Source organism: Lactuca sativa, chromosome 5, assembly GCF_002870075.4.
Source record: "Lactuca sativa cultivar Salinas chromosome 5, Lsat_Salinas_v11, whole genome shotgun sequence".
In the NCBI taxonomy this organism is placed as follows: Eukaryota; Viridiplantae; Streptophyta; class Magnoliopsida; order Asterales; family Asteraceae; genus Lactuca; species Lactuca sativa.
Window position 1 is genome coordinate 193,301,179 of NC_056627.2, and position 24,987 is coordinate 193,326,165.

Sequence of the window (24,987 nt, forward strand, 5' to 3'; positions counted from 1 at the left end):
TAAATTTTTATTACTATTTTTTTACGTTTTTCTCATTTATTATGAAATAAATAATATAATTTAAAATTTCTATCATTTAAATTGTTATTTATACATAAGTATTATAAAAGTCACCATTACAAATATTGTATATAAATATTTGTTTGCAATTTAACGATTAAATAAATTGATTTTATTATTATTGTTTTCTATTATTATTATCAATTGTGTAACATAGGGGTTATAATCTAACATAGCAATATTACCATATTATGATGCATTCTATCCAACACAAAAAATTCATTTGGACCAAAATAAGCGAAATTTCTAGAAAATTCATAATATTTTATGAAAAAAATCTCAAACTAAAATTTGTTTACGAAAAGTATGAATTACCGGTAAAATTGACGATATGACCTTTTTTTTTTTTTTTTTTTTTTTTTTTTCCAGGTTTCATTATTTACCCGGTTTCCTTAAAGTCTCATCATTTTACGATACTTTACGAATAAGTCTCAAAATTACAATTAAGTGATGATTTAACCATTTGCTCCCTGTGACATACATATTACTAGTTTCATTGTTGACATGGACGTCTGCTCATTAAAAGAGCTGACGAGATTGATATGTTGGTTTATCTAATTTTATGTTTACAATAAAACTTGATATCATAATGTATTTTATATTTTTTGGAATATAAATTCATTCAACAAAGACTGTAATAATTACATAAACTAGCAACAATTTAATGATTTCTTAATTTATAAGAAATTTTATATTGTCTATCTAATCTTATGTAACCCGGTATATCCATCTAATCAATTCATTTGCCGCATTTTTTCTTGGAAACATACATTTTACTAGATTAATTGCTAAACTGGATAATAATCATAAATGAGTCAATAAGATGAATATCAAATTTTATGGTAAACGTAGTATTATATAACACATCCTATCCATCTTATCAGATCATTTAATGACTATAAGTCCAGGTTAGCAATGAAACCAAAAAATATGTATGTTACATGGAGAAACGTTCAAATGATCACTTAATTTTAGTTTGAGACTTATTAATAAATTATAGTAAAAAAATAATTAGACTTTAATGGAACGAAGTAAGTAATGAAACCAATAAATTGGAAAAGAATGGTCAAATCGTCATTTTTGCCTGTACACACTTTTCTGGAGATTTCTCACCAAAATAATGTAATACTATTTGTCATTTTATGTTAAAAATCAATAAGATTATTGTTAATTAGCACAAAATATAATAACTAAAAAGTATTAGCCAAAATAAAATATTACGGCCTAAATTATCAAACACAATTAGCGGTTTTTTACACCCCGCTTCCGAGTTATAGCAAAGAAAAGAAGAGAAGAGAAAAGAAAGTAAGGAGAGAAAAGAAGAGAAAAGAAAGGAAAAAGAAATTGTCATTTGTGCTCCCGAGTCGGAGAGAAATGAAAGGAAAGTTAAACATTTTGTTCTTTCTTTTCAAATCCTCCCAAATCGGGTAGAAAGGTAGGAGGGAAAGTTTTCCTTCCATTTCCTTCCACTTCCTTCCTTTAATGAAACTCGGGAGCACCATTCTCTCTTGCTTTCCTCTCATTTCCTCTCATTTCCTTTCTTTTCTCTCTTTAAGTTGAACTCGGGAGCGGGGTGTTAGGGGAAGATGACGACTGAGGGAACATTGACTTTCTTTTGCTTTTAGTAGAAAAATACAATTATTAGATATACAAACAAGTAAAACTTATTGATCTTAATAACTGTAATACAGCATAATAATCTTCTCTAATAAATGAAGGTTTTTTTTTCCACTTGTCACACTCTTATTCATTTTGCCATATGTTGTGGTTATTTTGAATTAATTTTTATTCCATATGTAATTTGTGGTTTTCCTATTTTATTAAATTACATATGATATTTAAATTTAATAATAAATGCATATCAATTTCATTAATGGACTTTTCTTATAATTTCAAAATTTTAAAATAAAATGTGATTAATTTGCATTGATTATTTTATCTACATGATTTGTTTAAATTTAAAAGAGAGATAAAAAACACTTTAATTTTAGCAATTCAATATTTTTTTTTTTATTTTCTTATAAATTCAAATTTCTCAAATGTTTATATATATATTTAATTATTTTAAATACGCCCATGTAATACATGGGTTCACACCTAGTGTAATCTAATATTGATCATTAAGAACTCAAATACGTAATAAGATTATAACAATGTTATGAGGCAAGACAATCACATGCACTGAATAATGTAATATGATATTAATCATTAAGAGATAAGTACTCAAATACAAATTTAAATAGAGATGCTTGAAATATAAAGAATCTAATATGGGGTGTTCTAAAATGCATAAATTGTTCATCGTTGCCGTCTTGACCTTCTCGATTGCTTCAACTGCTCTTTCTTGTTTTACTCCACAATGGGACATTTTTGTTATTAGTGCTATCCCAAATAATATTGTTGTTCATATCAAATCTGGGGATGATGACCTTGGGAATCATACCATTCCATTTAATGAAAATTACACTTGGTCTTTCTGTGACAGATTTGTTGGTCAAACTGTTTTTTACAGCTATTTTTGGTGGGGTTCAAGATTTAAAAGCTTGGATTTATTTAACAAAAACATTGAACATATATGTTTTTTATACAACATGCATAATCAACATTGTTATTGGTTGGTAAAACCTGATGGGTTTTATGTATCTGCATATCCTGACAAACTCCAAACGATTATAGATCATTGGGATTAAAAAATATAGATGCCATGTTTATGTTATTGTGGATTGATATAATATAAGATAAAACTTGATTGAGATCATTAGTATGTTTTGTAGTTGTTTATTCTAGTTTAGAATTTCTAGCGGTGTGGGCGTGTATTTGAATAATTAAAAAATTAATAAGATAAATATTTTCTACTTTCTGCCTTGTGAAAATATGATTTTTTTTTTCATAAGAACTAAACTACGTGTCGAGAAAATGGTTCCAAATTAAAAAATTTGAAGAGACATCATCTAGAGGAGGTAAAAAGGGAATAGAATCGGTTATAAATGATTTTTATTGTTTCACTAGGTGTGAAATCCGTGTAATACACGGATTGATTTAAAAAAGATTAAAAATTAAAGTGTAAATAAAAAATATTTTTTAATATACAATTTTAAAATAAGAAAAAAGGAAACGTATTTATTGCAATTTAATATAATGTATATGATATTTAATACTTTACATATATACTATATAAGTATATGAGTTTAATTTTAAAAATTGAAACAAACTAAAAGTTGACAAATCCTCTTTAATAAATGAAGGTTCTTTTTGCCACATGTCAACTTCTTCTTCATTTTGACACTTGTCATTTTGTGAAAATTTTAGAAATTTTATTTTCCACTTGTCACTTTTTAGGAATTTCTATTTTTCTTAAAATAAAATCCCATAAAATTGTAATGAGTTTTATAAGGAAATAAAATCATCCTATTAATTTGGTAATAAATTTTCATAAATACTTCAAATAATTTAATTTATTTTGCAAATTTTCAAAAGATTACGTTTGTTATATAAAGTATTACATTATAAAATATTTCATATTTATATATTAATATTAAAATTTTATTTTTAATAAACTCGTGTAATACACGGGTCTCACACCTAGTGGATAATATTTATTTCAAAAATACCATAAAATGACAAGTGTCAAAACTCATGAGATATTGACATGTGGCAAAAAAACCTTTCATTTATTAAGGAGGATTTTTATGAAACTTGTGACTTCCATTTTAAGCATTTACAAACAAGACAAATCAAAACATAATAACATTAAATTAGAAGCATTTCTTCATGAAACACATAGAAAAAAAATGTTATTAATATTTACATAATCACCTATGACTACAAGCGCAAAATAAAGTTTTATGCTTGAATTCAAATGTATAATCACATGTAATTACAAAAGTTTATTCATATTTATATAATCACATGTGATTTATGAGTGTAATCACATTTGATTATAAATATTTTATTAAATCATAAAATAGTCAACCTTTATATATGATAATTATATACAATACTCAAATGTTACTTTTGAGGTTTTTTGGTACATGCATGTACTTTTCTTTCATTGTTGACACAGACTGACAAACTGGAAAGAAAATATGCATTTAAATATGTATTGTCATATTTAAGAAGGATATAAACTATAACAAGATTTAAAAGAACTTACGAGATCAACATCTTTCATTTGAATTTTTTTCTTCATCGCCATCTAACCGATCGAGAAGGTATTGCTTGAACATATTATATTTATTCTCATCTTTTTGCTTTGCTTCCGGTTCCATTTTTTCTTTCATCTCTTTCTCTGTCTTCTTTTTCTTGTGTTTTTTTTTGGTTTGGGAACTGCATCATCCTCAGTATAGTCTAAATGATGAATCATGTGTGATTCAATGTATAATTATATATCAGTTTAAACAAATATTATTAATTTAGTTTTAAAATCACATATGTTTAACTTACACTGATTTGGACACAGGATTTTGGAGAATTTTTTATATATCTATCTCTCTCATTACGTTTAAGAAGTTTAGCCCATGAGTCAATTACATCCGAAATGAGATATTCTCCTGGATACATGCTCTAACGGAAAACAACCCTTATAGTTATCGTTGACAATATTTCATCACTGTAATTATAGAAATCATTTTGTTAGTTCATATTATTATATTCACAACTATAATCACATGTGAGTGATCCATGTTTAACAAGAATCCTTAGCAGAACTGTAACCACAAGTGATAATGTTTCGTAATCACATGTGATTGATAAATGTTGAACAAATATGCTTAATAGAATTGTAATAACATGCGATTATGTTTGTAAGTTTAAAAAACAAGAAATATTACCTCTAGTGTTGTCAGTTGGCTTATGTTCAGATCGTATGATGGCATTAACCTCATATCTTTCTTTTCTTTGTAACCATCCATTGTTTTTTCATAAATAGAGTTGACCTCGTCACCATTTAGTAACCATGGTTCTAGAATTTGGAATTTGTTCCCAAGAATACTCATCACAATATTTTCTATAGTTTTGTCGACATTGTCGACATCTTCATTTATATTTTCTTTTAAAATCACACAAATTAAAAAAAAAAAAATAGTTTTTATCATATATGCTTATAAGTGTTAAATGCATTGTAATCATCTATGATTTTAAAACAATAGTGTTCATGTGTAAAATTATATGTCGTTGATGAATAACTTTTTTTTGTTAATCACATTCGATTTTGATCATATATGGCTACACTACTAGAAAATAACAAATAGAAGACACCATATATAATACGGATATAACTAGTTCCGTATCCTAATGGGAATAGGATACATGATATCAAATAACCGTATTCTATTAGGTGTATCCTATGTTAAATATAAATTACAAAGAAATAGGATACGAGAATAGTAGTAGATGTATTCTATTTAGTGTATTCTATTTTAGATATATAGAATACACTAACAAAATCGGCCGTATTTTATTTGGTTTAGATTAAATCACGCCCTTTACCTAATAAATTGTATTTAATTCCTATTTATCTAAAAAATCTTATTTAATCAACCCATGTTTATCTACAAATCTTACTTAATCCCTAGCCGTAACATTTTGTTTTCTTAAATCAAATCGACAACCTATTTGCTTAATTGAGAATCAAGTCGACGACCTACTTGGTTAGTTGAGGTATGTTTTTTTATTTTCCTTTAATAATCTTTATATAATCATTTATCACTCAAATTAGTTTTCTTTTAGTTAGTAATTGATATTATATGTTTGTTTGTTAATTTGATCGTAGTTTTTATATATTGGCCTAGATTTTAGGTTTTCCTCTAAAGATAATAGTTCAAGTTTCGAAATAATCCCATATGTATATATATATGAACTGAAAAGATTAAACCATGAAATTGGTGTTGGCTTCTAATGACATAGGGGATATGATCTTTGATTTTAGGATGTTTGCTTTTGAAAATTTTTATAAACAAAATTAAATTTACAAAAACTTAAAATTATCTACATTTAAAAGATGTATCCAATTAAAAGTAATAAAAAAAACAATCTACAAAACTTAAAGATTAAAATCATGGAAGTTTGAAAAATTATATTAAGCCAAGAAAAGAAGATAAAAACAAAATTTTGTTTGATTATGTACGTTTATGTTACTTTAATAAAAAGGATAATTTAAGATTTATATTGTTTATTAAATCATCGATTGAATTTGTGTCATGGAACGAATGCAATAAATATCTTATTTTTGTATTGAGAAATCTGCGAAAAAGTCCCAATATTTTAGGTCAGTTTACGATTTAGTCCCAAATTAAATTTTCTTTGCAAAAAAGGACAGATTACCGGCTAAAACTTCGGATTAACCCTTCGTGACCGGTTTTACAGATTTAGCCGGTATCTTTTCTTTTTTCGTTAATTAATCCAAATTTTGGGGCTTTTTCATTAATTAATCAAAATTTTAGGGCTTTTTTATTATTTATTACCAATAAACCAAAATATTTAGACTTTTCTGAAGATTACCTTTAAACTAATATATATTATATGATCTAATTTAATATGCACTATTCCATGTCTTCTTTCTTATGCTCTTCTAGGCTTACCGTGTGTTTTTATCGGTGTCGTCAAACCCAACAACAAAAATCTCACTCACAAGCCTCGTTAACTCCATCGATTTTCCAAAATTATCCATTCATAACTCTATGATCATCTTTCAATCTCCAGATAAAGAACGGAGAAAATCCTTGTTGATTACGTGGATGTCCTTATTACCTAACCATGACTTAAACTGTGGTTCCAACACTTGGATGTTCCTGTTACCTAACCATAACTTGAATCCTATTTCGAACCCATATACTATTCGCATTGTCCATAGTGTTGTTCACAACAAAATACAAATCCCACATGGTTTAACCACTGATACCTTGGCTCAAGTCTTACATGACCCTTGTTTCCTTACAATAGGGCTTGAAAACCATGAAGGATGAACCATTAAGCTTAAAAAACTTAAGATAGGTAAAAAAATCAACTCGATATTATGTACTGAAAACCATGAAGAATGTTAACTCTAATTGTAAAAAAAATGTCAACAAGCTATCCATCATAAACTATTAAAATATTAATTTGGTATACCTACGAGCTACGGTTCCAACACTCGGATGTTCATATTACCTAACCATGACTCGAACCTTATTTCGAACCCATACACTAATGGCATTGTCCATAGTTTTGTTAACAACAAAATACGAATCCCACATGGTTTAACCACTGATACCTTGGCTCAAGTCTTACTTGACCCTTGTTTCCTTACAATAGGTGTAACATCCCGAATCCCAGGTATAATATTTAATTAATTTATATTCTTGTTGTCTGATCAACTTAACGAGTTGGAGGCCCCAACTCGCCGAGTAGAGAGTGTTAATGGTCGTGTAATATCTAGAGTCTACTCAACGAGTTGGAGGACCCCAACTCGACGAGTAGGAGCTGAGTGTGAAAACCCTAATTTTCAGGGTTTGTGTCCTATTTAAAGTACCTTAAGCCTTCATTTATGCCTCCCTTATCATCTTAACACTCTGAGAGAAACCCTAATTCAGCTATATGCTTGTAGGAGAGAATGAGGGGCTGTAGTGCATTTTTTGGAAGAAGATTGAGGAGAAAAAGGCTTGGGACAAGAAGGAGATATTGGATCCATCAATAAGATTGTGTTCCAATCTTTATCAAAAAGTTCATCATTTATTGGTTTTTGTCTTGCCAAAAACTAATGCATTTTGGAAACCCCAAATAAACTAAAAATGTAATAATGACAATTGTTGTGATGTTACGTTTAAGTCATAATGACAATTGGTGTGATATTACAATAATTGTCATTATTATGTTTTAGTCTATTTGGGGCTTCCAAAACGCTTTACTTTTGACCAAAAAAAATGATGAACCATGTGAGATTCATCTTTAATAAATGAAGGTTCTTTTTGCCACATGTCAACTTCTCCTTCATTTTGACACTTGTCATTTTGTGAGAATTTTAGAAATTTTATTTTCCACTTGTCATTTTTTAGGAATTTCTATTTTCTTAAAATAAAATCCCATAAAATTGTAATGAGTTTTATAAGGAAATAAAATCATTCTATTAATTTGGTAATAAATTTTCATAAATACTTCAAATAATTTAATTTATTTTGTAAATTTTCAAAAGATTACGTTTGTTATATAAAGTATTACATTATAAAATATTTCATATTTATATATTAATATTAAAATTTTATTTTTAATAAACTCGTGTAATACACGGGTCTCACACCTAGTGAATAATATTTATTTCAAAAATACCATAAAATGACAAGTGTCAAAACTCATGAGATATTGACATGTGGCAAAAAAAACCTTTCATTCATTAAGGAGGATTTTTATGAAACTTGTGACTTCCATTTTAAGCATTTACAAACAAGACAAATCAAAACATAATAACATTAAATTAGAAGCATTTCTGCATGAAACACATAGAAAAAAATGTTATTAATATTTACATAATCACCTATGACTACAAGCGCAAAATAAAGTTTTATGCTTGAATTCAAATGTATAATCACATGTAATTACAAAAGTTTATTCATATTTATATAATCACATGTGATTTATGAGTGTAATCACATTTGATTATAAATATTTTATTAAATCATAAAATAGTCAACCTTTATATATGATAATTATATACAATAATCAAATGTTACTTTTGAGGTTTTTTGGTACATGCATGTACTTTTCTTTCATTGTTGACACAGACTGACAAACTGGAAAGAAAATATGTATTTAAAGATGTATTGTCATATTTAAGAAGGATATAAACTATAACAAGATTTAAAAGAACTTACGAGATCAACATCTTTCATTTGAATTTTTTTCTTCATCGCCATCTAACCGATCGAGAAGGTATTGCTTGAACATATTATATTTATTCTCATCTTTTTGCTTTGCTTCCGGTTCCATTTTTTCTTTCATCTCTTTCTCTGTCTTCTTTTTCTTGTGTTTTTTTTTTTGGTTTGGGAACTGCATCATCCTCAGTATAGTCTAAATGATGAATCATGTGTGATTCAATGTATAATTATATATCAGTTTAAACAAATATTATTAATTTAGTTTTAAAATCACATATGTTTAACTTACACTGATTTGGACACAGGATTTTGGAGAATTTTTTATATATCTATCTCTCTCATTACGTTTAAGAAGTTTAGCCCATGAGTCAATTACATCCGAAATGAGATATTCTCCTGGATACATGCTCTAACGGAAAACAACCCTTATAGTTATCGTTGACAATATTTCATCACTGTAATTATAGAAATCATTTTGTTAGTTCATATTATTATATTCACAACTATAATCACATGTGAGTGATCCATGTTTAACAAGAATCCTTAGCAGAACTGTAACCACAAGTGATAATGTTTCGTAATCACATGTGATTGATAAATGTTGAACAAATATGCTTAATAGAATTGTAATAACATGCGATTATGTTTGTAAGTTTAAAAAACAAGAAATATTACCTCTAGTGTTGTCAGTTGGCTTATGTTCAGATCGTATGATGGCATTAACCTCATATCTTTCTTTTCTTTGTAACCATCCATTGTTTTTTCATAAATAGAGTTGACCTCGTCACCATTTAGTAACCATGGTTCTAGAATTTGGAATTTGTTCCCAAGAATACTCATCACAATATTTTCTATAGTTTTGTCGACATTGTCGACATCTTCATTTATATTTTCTTTTAAAATCACACAAATTAAAAAAAAAAAAATAGTTTTTATCATATATGCTTATAAGTGTTAAATGCATTGTAATCATCTATGATTTTAAAACAATAGTGTTCATGTGTAAAATTATATGTCGTTGATGAATAACTTTTTTTTGTTAATCACATTCGATTTTGATCATATATGGCTACACTACTAGAAAATAACAAATAGAAGACACCATATATAATACGAATATAACTAGTTCCGTATCCTAATGGGAAATAGGATACATGATATCAAATAACCGTATTCTATTAGGTGTATCCTATGTTAAATATAAATTACAAAGAAATAGGATACGAGAATAGTAGTAGATGTATTCTATTTAGTGTATTCTATTTAAGATATATAGAATACACTAACAAAATCGGCCGTATTTTATTTGGTTTAGATTAAATCACGCCCTTTACCTAATAAATTGTATTTAATTCCTATTTATCTAAAAAATCTTATTTAATCAACCCATGTTTATCTACAAATCTTACTTAATCCCTAGCCGTAACATTTTGTTTTCTTAAATCAAATCGACAACCTATTTGCTTAATTGAGAATCAAGTCGACGACCTACTTGGTTAGTTGAGGTATGTTTTTTTATTTTCCTTTAATAATCTTTATATAATCATTTATCACTCAAATTAGTTTTCTTTTAGTTAGTAATTGATATTATATGTTTGTTTGTTAATTTGATCGTAGTTTTTATATATTGGCCTAGATTTTAGGTTTTCCTCTAAAGATAATAGTTCAAGTTTCGAAATAATCCCATATGTATATATATATGAACTGAAAAGATTAAACCATGAAATTGGTGTTGGCTTCTAATGACATAGGGGATATGATCTTTGATTTTAGGATGTTTGCTTTTGAAAATTTTTATAAACAAAATTAAATTTACAAAAACTTAAAATTATCTACATTTAAAAGATGTATCCAATTAAAAGTAATAAAAAAAACAATCTACAAAACTTAAAGATTAAAATCATGGAAGTTTGAAAAATTATATTAAGCCAAGAAAAGAAGATAAAAACAAAATTTTGTTTGATTATGTACGTTTATGTTACTTTAATAAAAAGGATAATTTAAGATTTATATTGTTTATTAAATCATCGATTGAATTTGTGTCATGGAACGAATGCAATAAATATCTTATTTTTGTATTGAGAAATCTGCGAAAAAGTCCCAATATTTTAGGTCAGTTTACGATTTAGTCCCAAATTAAATTTTCTTTGCAAAAAAGGACAGATTACCGGCTAAAACTTCGGATTAACCCTTCGTGACCGGTTTTACAGATTTAGCCGGTATCTTTTCTTTTTTCGTTAATTAATCCAAATTTTGGGGCTTTTTCATTAATTAATCAAAATTTTAGGGCTTTTTTATTATTTATTACCAATAAACCAAAATATTTAGACTTTTCTGAAGATTACCTTTAAACTAATATATATTATATGATCTAATTTAATATGCACTATTCCATGTCTTCTTTCTTATGCTCTTCTAGGCTTACCGTGTGTTTTTATCGGTGTCGTCAAACCCAACAACAAAAATCTCACTCACAAGCCTCGTTAACTCCATCGATTTTCCAAAATTATCCATTCATAACTCTATGATCATCTTTCAATCTCCAGATAAAGAACGGAGAAAATCCTTGTTGATTACGTGGATGTCCTTATTACCTAACCATGACTTAAACTGTGGTTCCAACACTTGGATGTTCCTGTTACTTAAAATGGGTTTCTTAAACGGTGATTGAATTTTGTACAAACTATCTGAAAGGTGTTCCCGCTATTAGGATGCCACAATCAAGACATGAAGGTAGACTTCAAGGGATTGGTGTTGTTGGATTGAAAGTGATCATACCTAATCATGATGAATTCCACCTAGTACACTTTACAGTGTTACAACACATAACAATTGTCGCTCCATACATAAATGAGCACATGTCAACATTACGATCTAGAAACAAAAAAAGGTCTGAAAAATGGTATGTTAAGGAGCAAATCAGAACATTTCCAACATGGTTGAAGGAAAAGGTGAAAGAAAAGTTAGATAAAGAAAATCTTGATCCTTTGGTTAAACTATTAGCGTATGGTCCGCGAAATGCCGTGTCCACTTACCAGAGCTACGACATTAACGGATATACATTTTACACCGAAAAACAGGATCAAAAGACTACAAAACAAAATAGTGGTGTGATGTTAATAGCAACCTCGATTGGATACTCTAATGTGAATCACCAGGCACGAGCGATTATAGCCAAAGATTCATATTATGGTGTCATTCAAGAAATTTGGGAATTGAAATATGATTCATCAACTATAGTACCGCTCTTCAAATGTAAGTGGGTCAAGAATAAAGGAGGTGTCAAAGTTGATGAAGACGGTTTCACACTTGTCGACCTTTCCACTGATGGCTATGTATCCGAGCCATTTATTCTAGCCAATCAAGCTAACCAGGTATTCTATGTTGAGGACCCCAAGAATTCTAGATGACACATTGTCCTGCAAGGTAAACGACGTATACTTGGTGTTGAAAATGTTGAGGAAGAGGAAGAATAAACCAATTTGACGAGCTACCTCCATTTTCTATCGGCATCACATCTTCAGATGTCATTATCAATGATAATGCTTATTTAAGGTCAGACTACAACGAAGGAGCTTATGTTGAATCTAAGAAAAGAAAAAGGTATAATGTCATTTATTTAATTAAAAAACCATAACAAAACAACTTGATTGTCATTTGAAACGAAATAGATTATGATATTATATACTTACTATTTTTTGTTTGTTTGCAGAAACAAAAAATGACATGTTACTTATGAAGACATCTACTAGAGAAGATATTTTTATTTATTGACATTGTTTTCTTTTATAATATATTTCAGTTCAATATTTTAAATAGTTTAATCATTTTGTTTTTTAAATATATTGTTTTTGTTATTTGATATTTGATATTATAAAATTCACTATGTATTTTATATAACTAAAATATAGTTAAGATCTTTCAAGTTTTCAAATAACCAAAATAAAACTCAAAATTATTGTAATCGATATATATATATATATATATATATATATATATATATATATATATATATATATATATATATATATATATATTATAAAAACAATTAAGAAAAAATATAATTGGATCGGTTATTTGAATTGGGCAATACGGCAAGTAAATTATCCAAAATATTTAAATCCCCTCCACCAAGAACTACCCTCCTGTACCCTAATATTATAAATATAAATATTTCTTGATCTAAAGGATTACTAAAAGAATTTGTTAAAAAGAAATTGTTACAGTGATACTTGTATTAGAAAAGTCTTGATCCGAACCTTGGAGTGGCATGGGTGACATACTTGGAAAAACTTTCCAAAAGGGATAATCTTTTTTTTTTATCGTCTTTGCATAATGATTGGGATTATATACCACATACTCCTGCTAGCTATAATACCATTGTTGGTCATTTAGCCAAAAGTTATGAAAGAACAATTTCACTTTGATTTTACTTTGCTTCCACTAATATCAGATAAATTTGAAGAGAATAACATCATATTACCAAGTGTCATTTCATATGTAAAAGACCTGTAAAAGTGTTATATTTTTTATGTGATATATAATTCATAGAGAAGTTGGAAGGGTCTGTGAGTTATACAAAGCGAAGGGATTCTTTTTGAACGGTTTTTTGTTGAATTGTTGCGATGAATTTAAACTAATTGTTACTATTGTTCTTTTTTGTTTTGTTTTTATTATGTGGATCAATTATTAACAATAGATTGTGTTTAATATAAAAAAGTAAACATGTGATTGCTTAATGAACACTGAAATGCTTTTTTTTACACTTTACATTGATATGCAGTAATAGGTAACATGTTAAAAAATATTAATATTTAATTATTTAAGGAAAATGATGTTATTCTGAAAACCATTTTACTAAACAAACCTGAAAGTTGCATTAATTCTGACTTCTACAGTAACCTGCCCGTCCAACAATGGAAAATATAGAAAAGGGTAAGAGAAGCGCCACATTGATAAGGGAAAAGACTAAAGAAAAATTAGCAGCAATGCATGTTGATTTCGATAATCATAATCGAGCTATTGGAGAGTATCAGCCTAAGTTTGCAAGTTATTGTGGAGTCACAGCCGGGAGTAGAATTTCTATCCTTAAATAGAGTTGGGATAAAGTACCTAAGTCAGAGCTCCATGACTTGTGGTTGGATATTAAGGTATGATATTTATTACTTGCTAAATGTTATTTAATTAATAATTATTACTAATAGTTACTATACTTTATTTTTAAAAAACATAATTATTGGAATATACCAAATGATGCTCCCAAAAAAGAAACGCTTAAAGTATGCAACAAGTCATGGAGGGCCTACAAGTCGACGCTTGTTACAGATTTCATGGACAATGATCTTGATGCATCAACATTTTACCCGTACCTAACCAAAGAATTATGGGAAGATTTTGTTAAGCTAAAATCCACCAAAGAATTCCAGGTTTTTTTTGGGCTTTAGTACTTATTTATGATATATTTATACAATACATATTCTAATTGCATTTATATGTGTGAAGGAAAAAAGGAAAAAGGGGAAGGAGACTGTGAAGAAGAACAAAAATCCAGCTCACTTAGGCCCATTGGGGTATCGTGAGAACAAAGCTCGGTGGGATAAAGATAGCGAGTTAGGTGCGAAAATAAAAAAACACCATATATCAAGCGAGCAGGCAAGAGATTTTATCTATGCTAGGTCAAAATGCACTCCCTCAGGGGATTACATTGTAGCACCTAAGAATGAGCAATTAGCAGATGAGTTTGTAAGTGTACTTTTTTTCTTCATCTATATATACCATTTATTTAATATGTAATTTAATAAAATCCTTTTGTTTGCATGTAGAGATATCAAAAGATAAACTCGGAGTTGATTTGATGGCAGAGGTTTTAGGAAAAGAGCACCCTGGTCGCACTAGGGCGGTGGGTTATAATGTCACTCTAAAAGAATCAAGGATTAACCAGAGAAATTGGAAACAACAAGAGTTACCAGATTTGTAAGATTTAGTAACGAGGCTAGAGGAGCGTTTGTTTAATAAGTTATTTGAGAAGTTATATGATAAGCTGATGACTGATATGGTGCCTGATATGATAGCTAAGGTGGTAGATACTGTCGGGGACATGGTCAACTCTATGGTGGCTACTAGTATCAGTCTTGGCATGATGCAACATGATGATACTCGTAGGAACGAGGTGATAAAAGTTAGAAGCCCGAAATTGAAGAAACCTAGTGTTGGATCGACAATGATGGATGCATTAGATAATATAAAGGTATACATTGTTTCTTCATATAGAATACCTTTAAACACGCATAAACAAACTAATTATGTACATGTTATATATATATATATATATATATATATATATATATATATATATATATATATATATATGTGTGTGTGTGTGTGTGTGTGTGTGTGTAGGCTCCCATTGAGTGTCAGTTGCTGCTACCATCAGATACAGAAGCATCATATAGTTGCAGAAGGGAAAGTCTACCCATCAGAGAATGGGATGTTACATGGGATACCACTCAAAGAGCATCATGTGAAGGTATCTGTACGAAAGATTTATGATGGCTATAAGTTGTTCCCCTTCCTGTGCCGACTAAAGAAACATGTAATTTGGGGAATGCATTGTATGGTTTTACACAATGGCCACGAAATTCAATTGCTTTAGTTAAGGTAAAATACAAATTTCCTTTATTTTTTAATATTATAGTCATATATAATGAAATCAATATGTAACCATTTCTAAACTTCCCAGCCCACTCCAACTGTGCAAAAAGATCAAAGACCTCCCCACACATCGACAACAATACTAACACCGACACCATCTTCAACACAGGTCAATACTTCTCATAATCCTGGTGATAAACTAATAGCTTAAACTTATTGTTAGGCCTTAAAACTTTTATCTGATCAAATGGTTTTTTAATGTAGATACACCAAAAAAGAAAGTACGAGGAGACTAACAGTTTGCCCCTTACAAAGAAAATATGACAATTTGTGATGCCAAAAGAACTAAATGGCTAACCGAAGATCAAGTTATTGTATAAAAATTTTATGAGCCGCAACATTGAATATCCAATTCATGTTAGAAGTGAGCCAGGGATCTTTGGAGCTGGGAGGACTGGCGTTGTAATCTATCCGGATGTGATTAAAGAGCTTATGACGAATAAGCAACTCGATTTTGATTCTATTTTTTGCTTTCAGATGTGAGTATGTTAACATTTAAATAACTAATATTTCATAGTAGTTTACCTTTATAATATATACATTTTTTTTTTCAGGATGCTACATTCAATGTTTCAACACGATAATAAATGTGCCTTCATAAACCCGCAAAAAATCATAGACTTGCAATGTGGAACCGATGAGGAACTCGGAACAAACATTGTTGTAAATGAGTTAGTTGATGCGATGAACTTTCATCAAGATAAAGATATTTTTCTAGCACTGTATTTGCAAGGGTATGATACTATGATATTCTAGAAAATGCTATATGCCTTAGATGTTTGTCAACTATTTTTGCTGACATGTTTAAACTTTACTAGGTTTCACTACATATTATTTGTAATCTGCCCTCGTACACATGCATGCTACATTTTGGATTCATGTCAAGGTATGAAGACATTTGAAGACTATGATATTGTAACACATATCGAAAAGTAAGAAGTTTCTTATTTAGTATTTTGTGACTTATTTTTTCAATAGATTCTAAGAAATCAATAATGCTTACTTTTTTAGAGCTGTTGCAACGCTATTTCATCTATATAATAAAATATTCCTTTTTTTTTTTATCCTGTATTGTACTTTACGTCTATTTTATCACATTCTAGTGCATGATAGAATGTTGGTTGATAAATATGATAGGATACACTTCACGTAGATACACCAATTGTATAAGATACACCATATAAGATACACCATATAGGATACGGCAAGGTAAATAGGATACACGATATACAATAAGATACACCATATAGGACACCATATAGGATATGGCAAAGTAAATAAGATACATCATATAGGATACACCATGTACAATAAGATACACCATATAAGATACACCATGTATAATAAGATACACCATATAAGATACGTCAAAGTAAAGCATATATCGTACACCGTTGGATAGGATACGGTTGTTTTAACCGTATTCTATTTATTTTGTAATATGATACACCCCCAATAGAATACGGATGATTATCCGTATTATATTTGCAAAAATAGTCGTATCCCATTCTATGTTTTCTAGTAGTGCTAAAGCTTTTAATCACATGTGATCGAATACCTTTTGAGTATTTTGTAACGATTGTAATCACATATGACTAAAACAGATTATAACAACAAAAATATTGACATGTTTTTGAATAATATAATTGATTATACAAAAGCATATCAATATTTACAGACAATATTGAAGAAAGACTTTCGTATAAATTAATCCAATCCGATTATAATCATAAGTGATTATAATCATTTAATTACATGTGATTATCAACAAATATTGATATGTTTTTGGATAATCGTTTGTCATTATACAAAGGCATATCAACATTTATAGACAATATTAAAGGGAGAGTTTTGTATAATTTAATCATATATGTGATTATAAATTATTTCCAAAAGACTTTTAAATTGTACAAATCACATACAACAAAATTTAAAATAAATATTACATAAATAATTGTTTTTCCAATATAACATTTTTATCAGATAATAATGTTTAGTACCTTCTTCTGCACCAACATTTATTCGAATAATCATATATGATTATACAAATATATTTTTAGAGAAATCTCGAAAAACTTTTCAATATTTTGGGAAATTTTTTTAATAAAGTCCTAAATTTATTTTTTTGAACAGAAAGGCGCGACTATTTAACTTTTTGAATAGAAAAGTCTAAGGAACCGGCTAATTTATGCACTTTAGCCCCTTTTGACGTGTTCAACAAGTCATAAAACCAAATCGTTGATTTTTTCAAAATAATGAGATTTTTCTCTAGATTTTGTCAAAATTTGTATATAATATATAAATGTATTTTTAACGTATGTATATCTATTTTTACGTATTTATGTCTTTTTCAAGTTTTATATGTATATTTTTATGTATTTTATGTATCTTAAATGTATAAACATATCTTTTTACACATTTATATGTATTTTTAAGTATTTTACATATTTTTATGTGCTGTTTTTTATGTATTACATATTTATATGTACTTATTTAAGTTTTTTTATATAGATGTTTACGTATTTTTATGTGTTTTAAATGTATAATCATATTTTTTTTACGTATTTATATGTATTTTTAAGTATTTTACTTATTTATTTATGTACTTTTATGTGTTTTTATGTATTACGCATTTATATGTATTTCTACGTATTTATGTACTTTTTAAAAAAGTTTTTTATATAGATGTTTATGTATTTTATGAATTTTTAATGTATAACCGTATTTTTTTTTAAGTATTTATGTATTTTTTTTACTTCAATTCGTCCTCACCATTTCATCAAATTCTAACAGCTTCTTCGAGTAAGTCTAAATGGCTTTCCTACATACCCACATATTTTAAGCTTTTCCCATTCGCTTATCTTGAAATTAAACATCGAATTAGAAAACAAAATAATAATCGATACCTTCGGACAGAACGCGGCCGTCTTAGAGAAGTTTAAATTAGAGAATATTTTATCAAACGCAAACAAAATATGTATCACTTACAAATTCCCAATTTGTAGAAAGGAATTGAAGTATCTAATAGATTTTGTAAAGTTCTTCACCTAATACGAAGGTTGTATAAAGCGTTGGTGGACTGAGACTAAGGTACTAATCAGTTAGGCAAGGATTAATCAAGGTATTAATCGAGGACCATTAAATATTAAGAAAATTAATCAAAAATAATAAATATAAGTTTAATCCTAAGAATATATATACAATAAAGTTTTTCTTTATAAAAAATATGCAACAACATTCTAAAATAAGGCCAAATAATACAATGAGTTCACATGAAATCGTTAAATTTTTGATGTTCCATTTCTAAATATTATTAAAATAGAATCCTTAATTCTAAACTAAGGAAATCATTACCATTAATTGTATTTTATTAATATGTCTCCACCTTTGATGGTTTTGATGATATCATCACAAACCCCATTTCTTTTTTTTCTTTTTTTTCATTAGTGGTTACGTTCTCCTTAAACCTCACCATAGTTTCCAAACTCATACATATATACCGTCTAATCTTCCATTGTTAACCGAAACACTAGCAAACCTTAAACCTAAGTAGCCTCCACCATTGTCACATGACACCGACCATTCCTGACCAATTCTATTATTGTTCGGTTTAAGAATCACTATCTTGATTCTTGATTCGCAATGGATAAATGCTTTTAAATTTGAAGTTGCTTTACCATGGACAGTGCCCTTTTTCCAGGGATCAATGGCTATAAAACTTCAAAAATTCCAGGTATGCAACCCTAACTTGTCTGCCCTCCACATTAGAGATTGTATGTTCTCTATTGATTATTTTATTTGCTAACTTCTGGCTAGACCTAATATTACAAGTTTTCTTATACATAGAGGCTTCGGTATCAATGATAGCTGGAGTCGATTGGCAGATATTTCTTCTTTCACATCCCAGGTATGCAAAATTTCTTTCTTTCGAGTAATTTTTTTGAAGTTAAAGATAGTTATGGTTTTGATTGTTGATTAAAATTGACGATTGCAATCTGCAATTTCATTTCGAGAGAGTGATGCTTGAGAAACACCTAACTGGTATCATGTTGATCGATCAAAATGTTTAATGCTTCTATACTTTACTTTTTTAATTCGATTTTCATGTTTATTATGATGGTTATCAACTAAAAGTTCATCTTTTAATGAAAGCAAGTTTATAAATTCGATGCTAACTTTATAAAGCTGTGCCTTTTTGCCTATTTATTATGATGGTTATCAACTAAAAGTTTCATCTTTTTGTTATTTTATCATAATCTGGTTATATACTATTAAAATAGTTTTAAGAAGCTTGAAAATTGCTTATTATTTTTCTTCTGTTAATTTATATAACGTATCCATAGTCCACACATTATAGAACTAACCATTTATTTAAAATAATTGAATCTAACATGTTTACTACTTGTCACTTGCTTATATTAAAGTACCTATTTACCTATATATGTTAAAGCTTTGTTTCTTTAGTTAATATGCAGACATTCCTTATATATGCTAAATCTATGTGTTTTTTTTCGTCAAAATTTTTTATAATTGTTGTTACAACCATAGACAATTAAGATAAATCAAGAAGACTTGGATATTGGTGAGTCTTTAAAACTCAAAACCTACAAAAGACATTTTTTAGCAAAGGGAAAATTGCAAGTAATGGATATATACTTTACTCTCGGAAATGTACTTTGTTTTTTTATTCATAATAGGAATATGTTATCAATTTAAGAATTATATTTTATTTTTAACATGTTATTATCAATAAAAAGATGTAAGTACATTTCTATTATGAGTGATAAATTATAAGTATGTTGCTATTATAGGTTGCAAATTGCTAGTATCGCTAAAAAGTTGAAGTGTGTTGCTATCATGGGTAAAATGTAAAGTATAATGCTATTACAAGTAATAAATTGCAAATATGTTGTTAAGTAGGGTTTAATGTCATATATAGATACAGATACATGAAGATAACAAAGTCTGACAAGTCTATATGCTAGGTGATGTACTTTTAACTGTTGGGGCCAAAGCAGAAGATTGGTTTGTGCTTGGATTGGGATTCTTTCTTGGCGTACAAAGAATCAGTGATTAGAGTTAAATCTTGGTTTTAAGGCTTCAGAATGAGTAGTAAAAATAGATGTCATATTCTAGAAGAAGACATCTATAAATTGTAATGGTGATTAGCTCTCGATACATGACTCTTCTAAGCAAGACAATATCAATTAGGAATTTATGATATGTAATAGTTATTTTCTTAATGAAAATGTGACCATTAATTACTAACAGTTCTAAGGATTTTGTTTTACTGTGACCATTATATATTTTTGGAGAAGCATAACAACTTAAAATATCACCATAAAAATACTTATAACACATGGGTTTTGTCCTTTAGTTGTGACCATAAAATACTTATGGCTGTATGTTTCTGTTGAGGTAACTTTACAAAACTGTCATTTAATTTTTTTCATTAACTTATACAACCCTTTACTTGCAAAAAAAACAATGTACTTTTGTAAAATGTCATGATTGACCTTTTTGTTCATTTTTTTATTTTGCCAAATGATATCAAAGATAAAAATGGTGAAATTTATGAGTCTTCCAAAAATTCTAAAATTGTCATTTTTTTGTATAATAACTTATCCAGGAAACAATTTCAGTTTTATAGCAACAAATTTTCATTTTATGAAGACTATTCTTTAAGTTTACAAATAGAATAGTACAACCAAAATGAACATTACATAATTATAGTAACATATTCAATGACCCCTAATTATACCGATAAGACATTATTGTTCTTTTACAACTATATTTACATATAGACACATATAATAGTTGTAATCATACTAAATGCTACCTACACTCACAATATTTGTTTCTTCTCAAAGCCAATTCATTATATTTTGACACACATAATAAAAGGTACATAACCATAAACAACCAATACTAACTTTTTTTTTTCTTGTGTTAACTAAGTACAACTAGTACAGAACCACCCAATGGACACATAAATATTTAGTGTGACCATATGTATCACATTTTAGCTACTTTTTCTGTTATGTGTCTAAAAAGGTACCAGTTTATAGACACACATACAACTACCTCATGTCACAATACGTTTATCTACTGTCTCTCATAAAAAAAGTATGACAATGATAATCGATACATGTGGCTGATTGTGACATATGGCCTTAATGTTTGAGTGTGACTAATATTTGTAACATTTGGTATAATTAAGTGTGGTTAAAGTTTTGATTATCTAAAAAATGGTAACACAAATTAATTTAAATGTATCCAAAAACAGTTTGTAAATTTTTTTAATGACCTTTGGCCACACTTTTAATAAAAAGTGTGACAGGACGTTTTTCGGAAAGTATGACCGTAGGTCATTTTTGTACTAGTGGATTGAGGCCTTATCCTAATTTGTTTAATTTCTTTGGATGAGACAAAAATTCGAATTTTATTAACATCAACAAGACAAGACAAGAGAAGACTAGACTAGATAATATTAAATAATTTTTTTAGGACTATTTTTAATGATAAGGATTAAAGAGGGCATTCACGTCTTTTTTAGTCTTATTGTCATTGGTCCTATTTTCCAATACAATGCAAGCTAAATGAAGTACTAGACAAGACAAGACAAGTCTAGATAAGCTTTCGATGGCTGTTTTCAATGATGATGACATTCAGGTCTTTTTCACACACCAAAAATTAATGTCCTTGTCCTATGTTTTTTTGGTAAGGAGTAGGAACAAAAACTTACAACTCTGTCCACATCAATTTGAGTTCTAATCCAATGTAAGCCAAACATAGTATAAATCTGTTAGTCATCTAATATTGTTTCAATTTTGGATCGAATGCAATTAGGTTGCCAAAATTAAAACAAAAAAGATTCTCATTCAAATGGTGTAAACTTAACTAGAGAACATGAAAAAGAAGGTAAATATCAAAAAGATTTTAAAGTAAAGCCAGAATTTTTTGGGTAAGTAATACGTTCTTTTATCCTAATGAAAACTTCACAGATTTAGGTTTTTCTATCTATAATGAAGACAAGGTCTAATTTCATGCTTTTTTTTTCTTAATATTCTCTCTACAATTCTGCATATTTTCAGGTTTGGTCCTGTGGACTGTTGGCTGGTGTAAAGACGGACAGGTTCTGATCCATGTTCACCCCACCAGCCAAACAATATTGGATATTGATAAGCATAGAACAAGATAACTTAACTAACAGCTTAGAGATTAAATATTCAAATGATTAAGATAGTTTCTCACAATTCTAGAGGTGAGAGTCTCTCCAAATGTTCATAAGAATAATTACAAAATTCTACATATCCGTTCTTCCAACTACAAGAGGATAAAATAAATGCCCTAGGAGGAGTGGGCCTCACAGAAGGGACCACAACACAGAAGGAATGTTCCCCCTCCCCACGATTACAACGGAATCGATAGAGATAGTACTAAAGGCTTAACCACTAAAAGAAGGACATAAAATATATGATAAAACAAAAAGGGGAGAAAAGTAATATCCAAGCAGCCCCATAACAAAATTACTCTTTGGTCCTTCTAGTCCTCCTACTGTAAACAAGTAACCCTTGAGGGTTATCAGATATGATATAGTCCTGCCATCTCCCTTAATCCTCAGTTACATCAATTAGATGTGTTGCATCCAAATATGTGGGTACTTGAGATAAATATCAATAAATCCATAGAAAATGGTATTTTTAGCTTTATACTACCTTTGTCCCAATTTAATTGTCCATGTAACATCCGGATTCCCAGGTATAGTATTTTATTCTTTTACTTTTGAAAGTTGTGAGGAGACTCGACGAGTTGATATTTAAACTCGCCGAGTATGGTCGCGGATTCGTATCCGGGTTGACAGCCAGGCTCGGCGAGTCCATGTTGTTTAATGAAACCCTAATTTCCTGGGTTTGGGACCTATTTAAAGGCCCTTAAGACCATCTTTTGCAGCTACCAAACCCTAGAGAAAAACCCTAAGAGATCTAGAGCGTTTGTGAGGGAGGAGAGGCCATTCTTGATCCTTTAGTTGGTGGATTTGCAAGAAGGAAGTGACCAAGGCAAGAGGAGGCTGAAGGAGGTGCGATTTTCATGACTTCTAAGTTTATAGAGCTCATATTGAGGTATTTGTTCGGACCCTCTTCAGTTTTGGTGTTGAATCTTAGTGTTAGGGTTTTCTAACCCCTTTAGAGGATGGATAAGTGGAGCATTTGATCCCTTCTCGAGTCTATGCTTTGGATCTGGACCCAAAGAGGTCCAGAGACCTTAACCCTTGGAGCTTTATGAGTCATTTTGGGAGCCATGAGCTTGGGATGTCATTTTTGGGGCTAAATCACCAAGTTAGACCATTTAGATGTTATATGAGTGTCAAGGTCTGAACTTTACGTGATTATCATGCTTGGGAAGGCCAGATCTATGAATTTAAGGACTAGATCTGACCTCAGGAGGTCTATGGAGTTTGTGCATGACACGAACTCGCCGAGTCCGAAGATCAGACTCGGCGAGTAGGATGAAGGTTTCCTGTATATCACTTAGTGAGTAGACTTGCCGAGTTGGGGAAATCACTCGGTGAGTCAGGGAGAGTTAGGGAGACTGGACTTCAAGGCGGAACTCGCCGAGTTATTCTTGAGACTCGGCGAGTTGAGTCGGGGTGGCCCTGCGATTCATGCCAGGTGTGACTCGTCGAGTAAGGGGAAGGACTCGACGTGCCAAGAGAGGGACTAAGAGAGTCAGTTGACACGTGCAGACTCGCTGAGTCGCCCAAGAGCACTCGACGAGTCGGGTCAAAGTTTGACCGATTGACTTTTGTTGACTTTTTAGGGTTTGGTCAACAGTGAGGCCCTTAAGCCAAGAGAGGGGTAAAATGGTCTTTTACCCTTTTGAGGGTGTTAAGAAAGGTTTGAGTATAGTTATATATGAGATTATTTAATTTATATGATTAGGCGGAGGCTAGATCACATTTCTACCGAGTCTGAGACTTACCGAGACACCTGAGATGAGTCTTCTTAGTATACGTTACCTAGAGTGGTATTACGTGTTGACCAGAGGGTCTTATGTGTTATGTATGAGATTATGTGGTATGTGATATATGTATGTTGTATGATGTTATAGACCGGGCCGGAGGGTCCAACGAGCGTCCAACGAGCTACGGGACTGGAGGGTCCCGCTGAGACACATCGAACAGAGGGTCGTATTTTAGCCTCGAGTCGTGTATGTGTTGTATGCAGTATTTTGGGGTACTCACTAAGCATTTATGCTTATAGTTGTTGTGATATGTATTTCAGGTACTAGCGAGGGCCGTGGGAAGGCGCCGGCGTGACTCTTACACACTGGAGAGAAAGAGCGTTGATTTTATGATCTTGGAAGATAT

The 24,987-nt window shown here is 29.7% G+C and overlaps 1 long non-coding RNA gene across 1 annotated transcript; it reads left to right on the forward strand.

The window, feature by feature from the left end:
• Window positions 1-19,072: 19,072 nt before the first annotated feature.
• On the forward strand, window positions 19,073-20,825 carry LOC122198056 (uncharacterized). The gene is made up of 3 exons (XR_006191880.2): window positions 19,073-19,350; window positions 19,464-19,524; window positions 20,603-20,825. It is a non-coding gene; the product is annotated as an uncharacterized LOC122198056 (long non-coding RNA).
• Window positions 20,826-24,987: the final 4,162 nt, after the last annotated feature.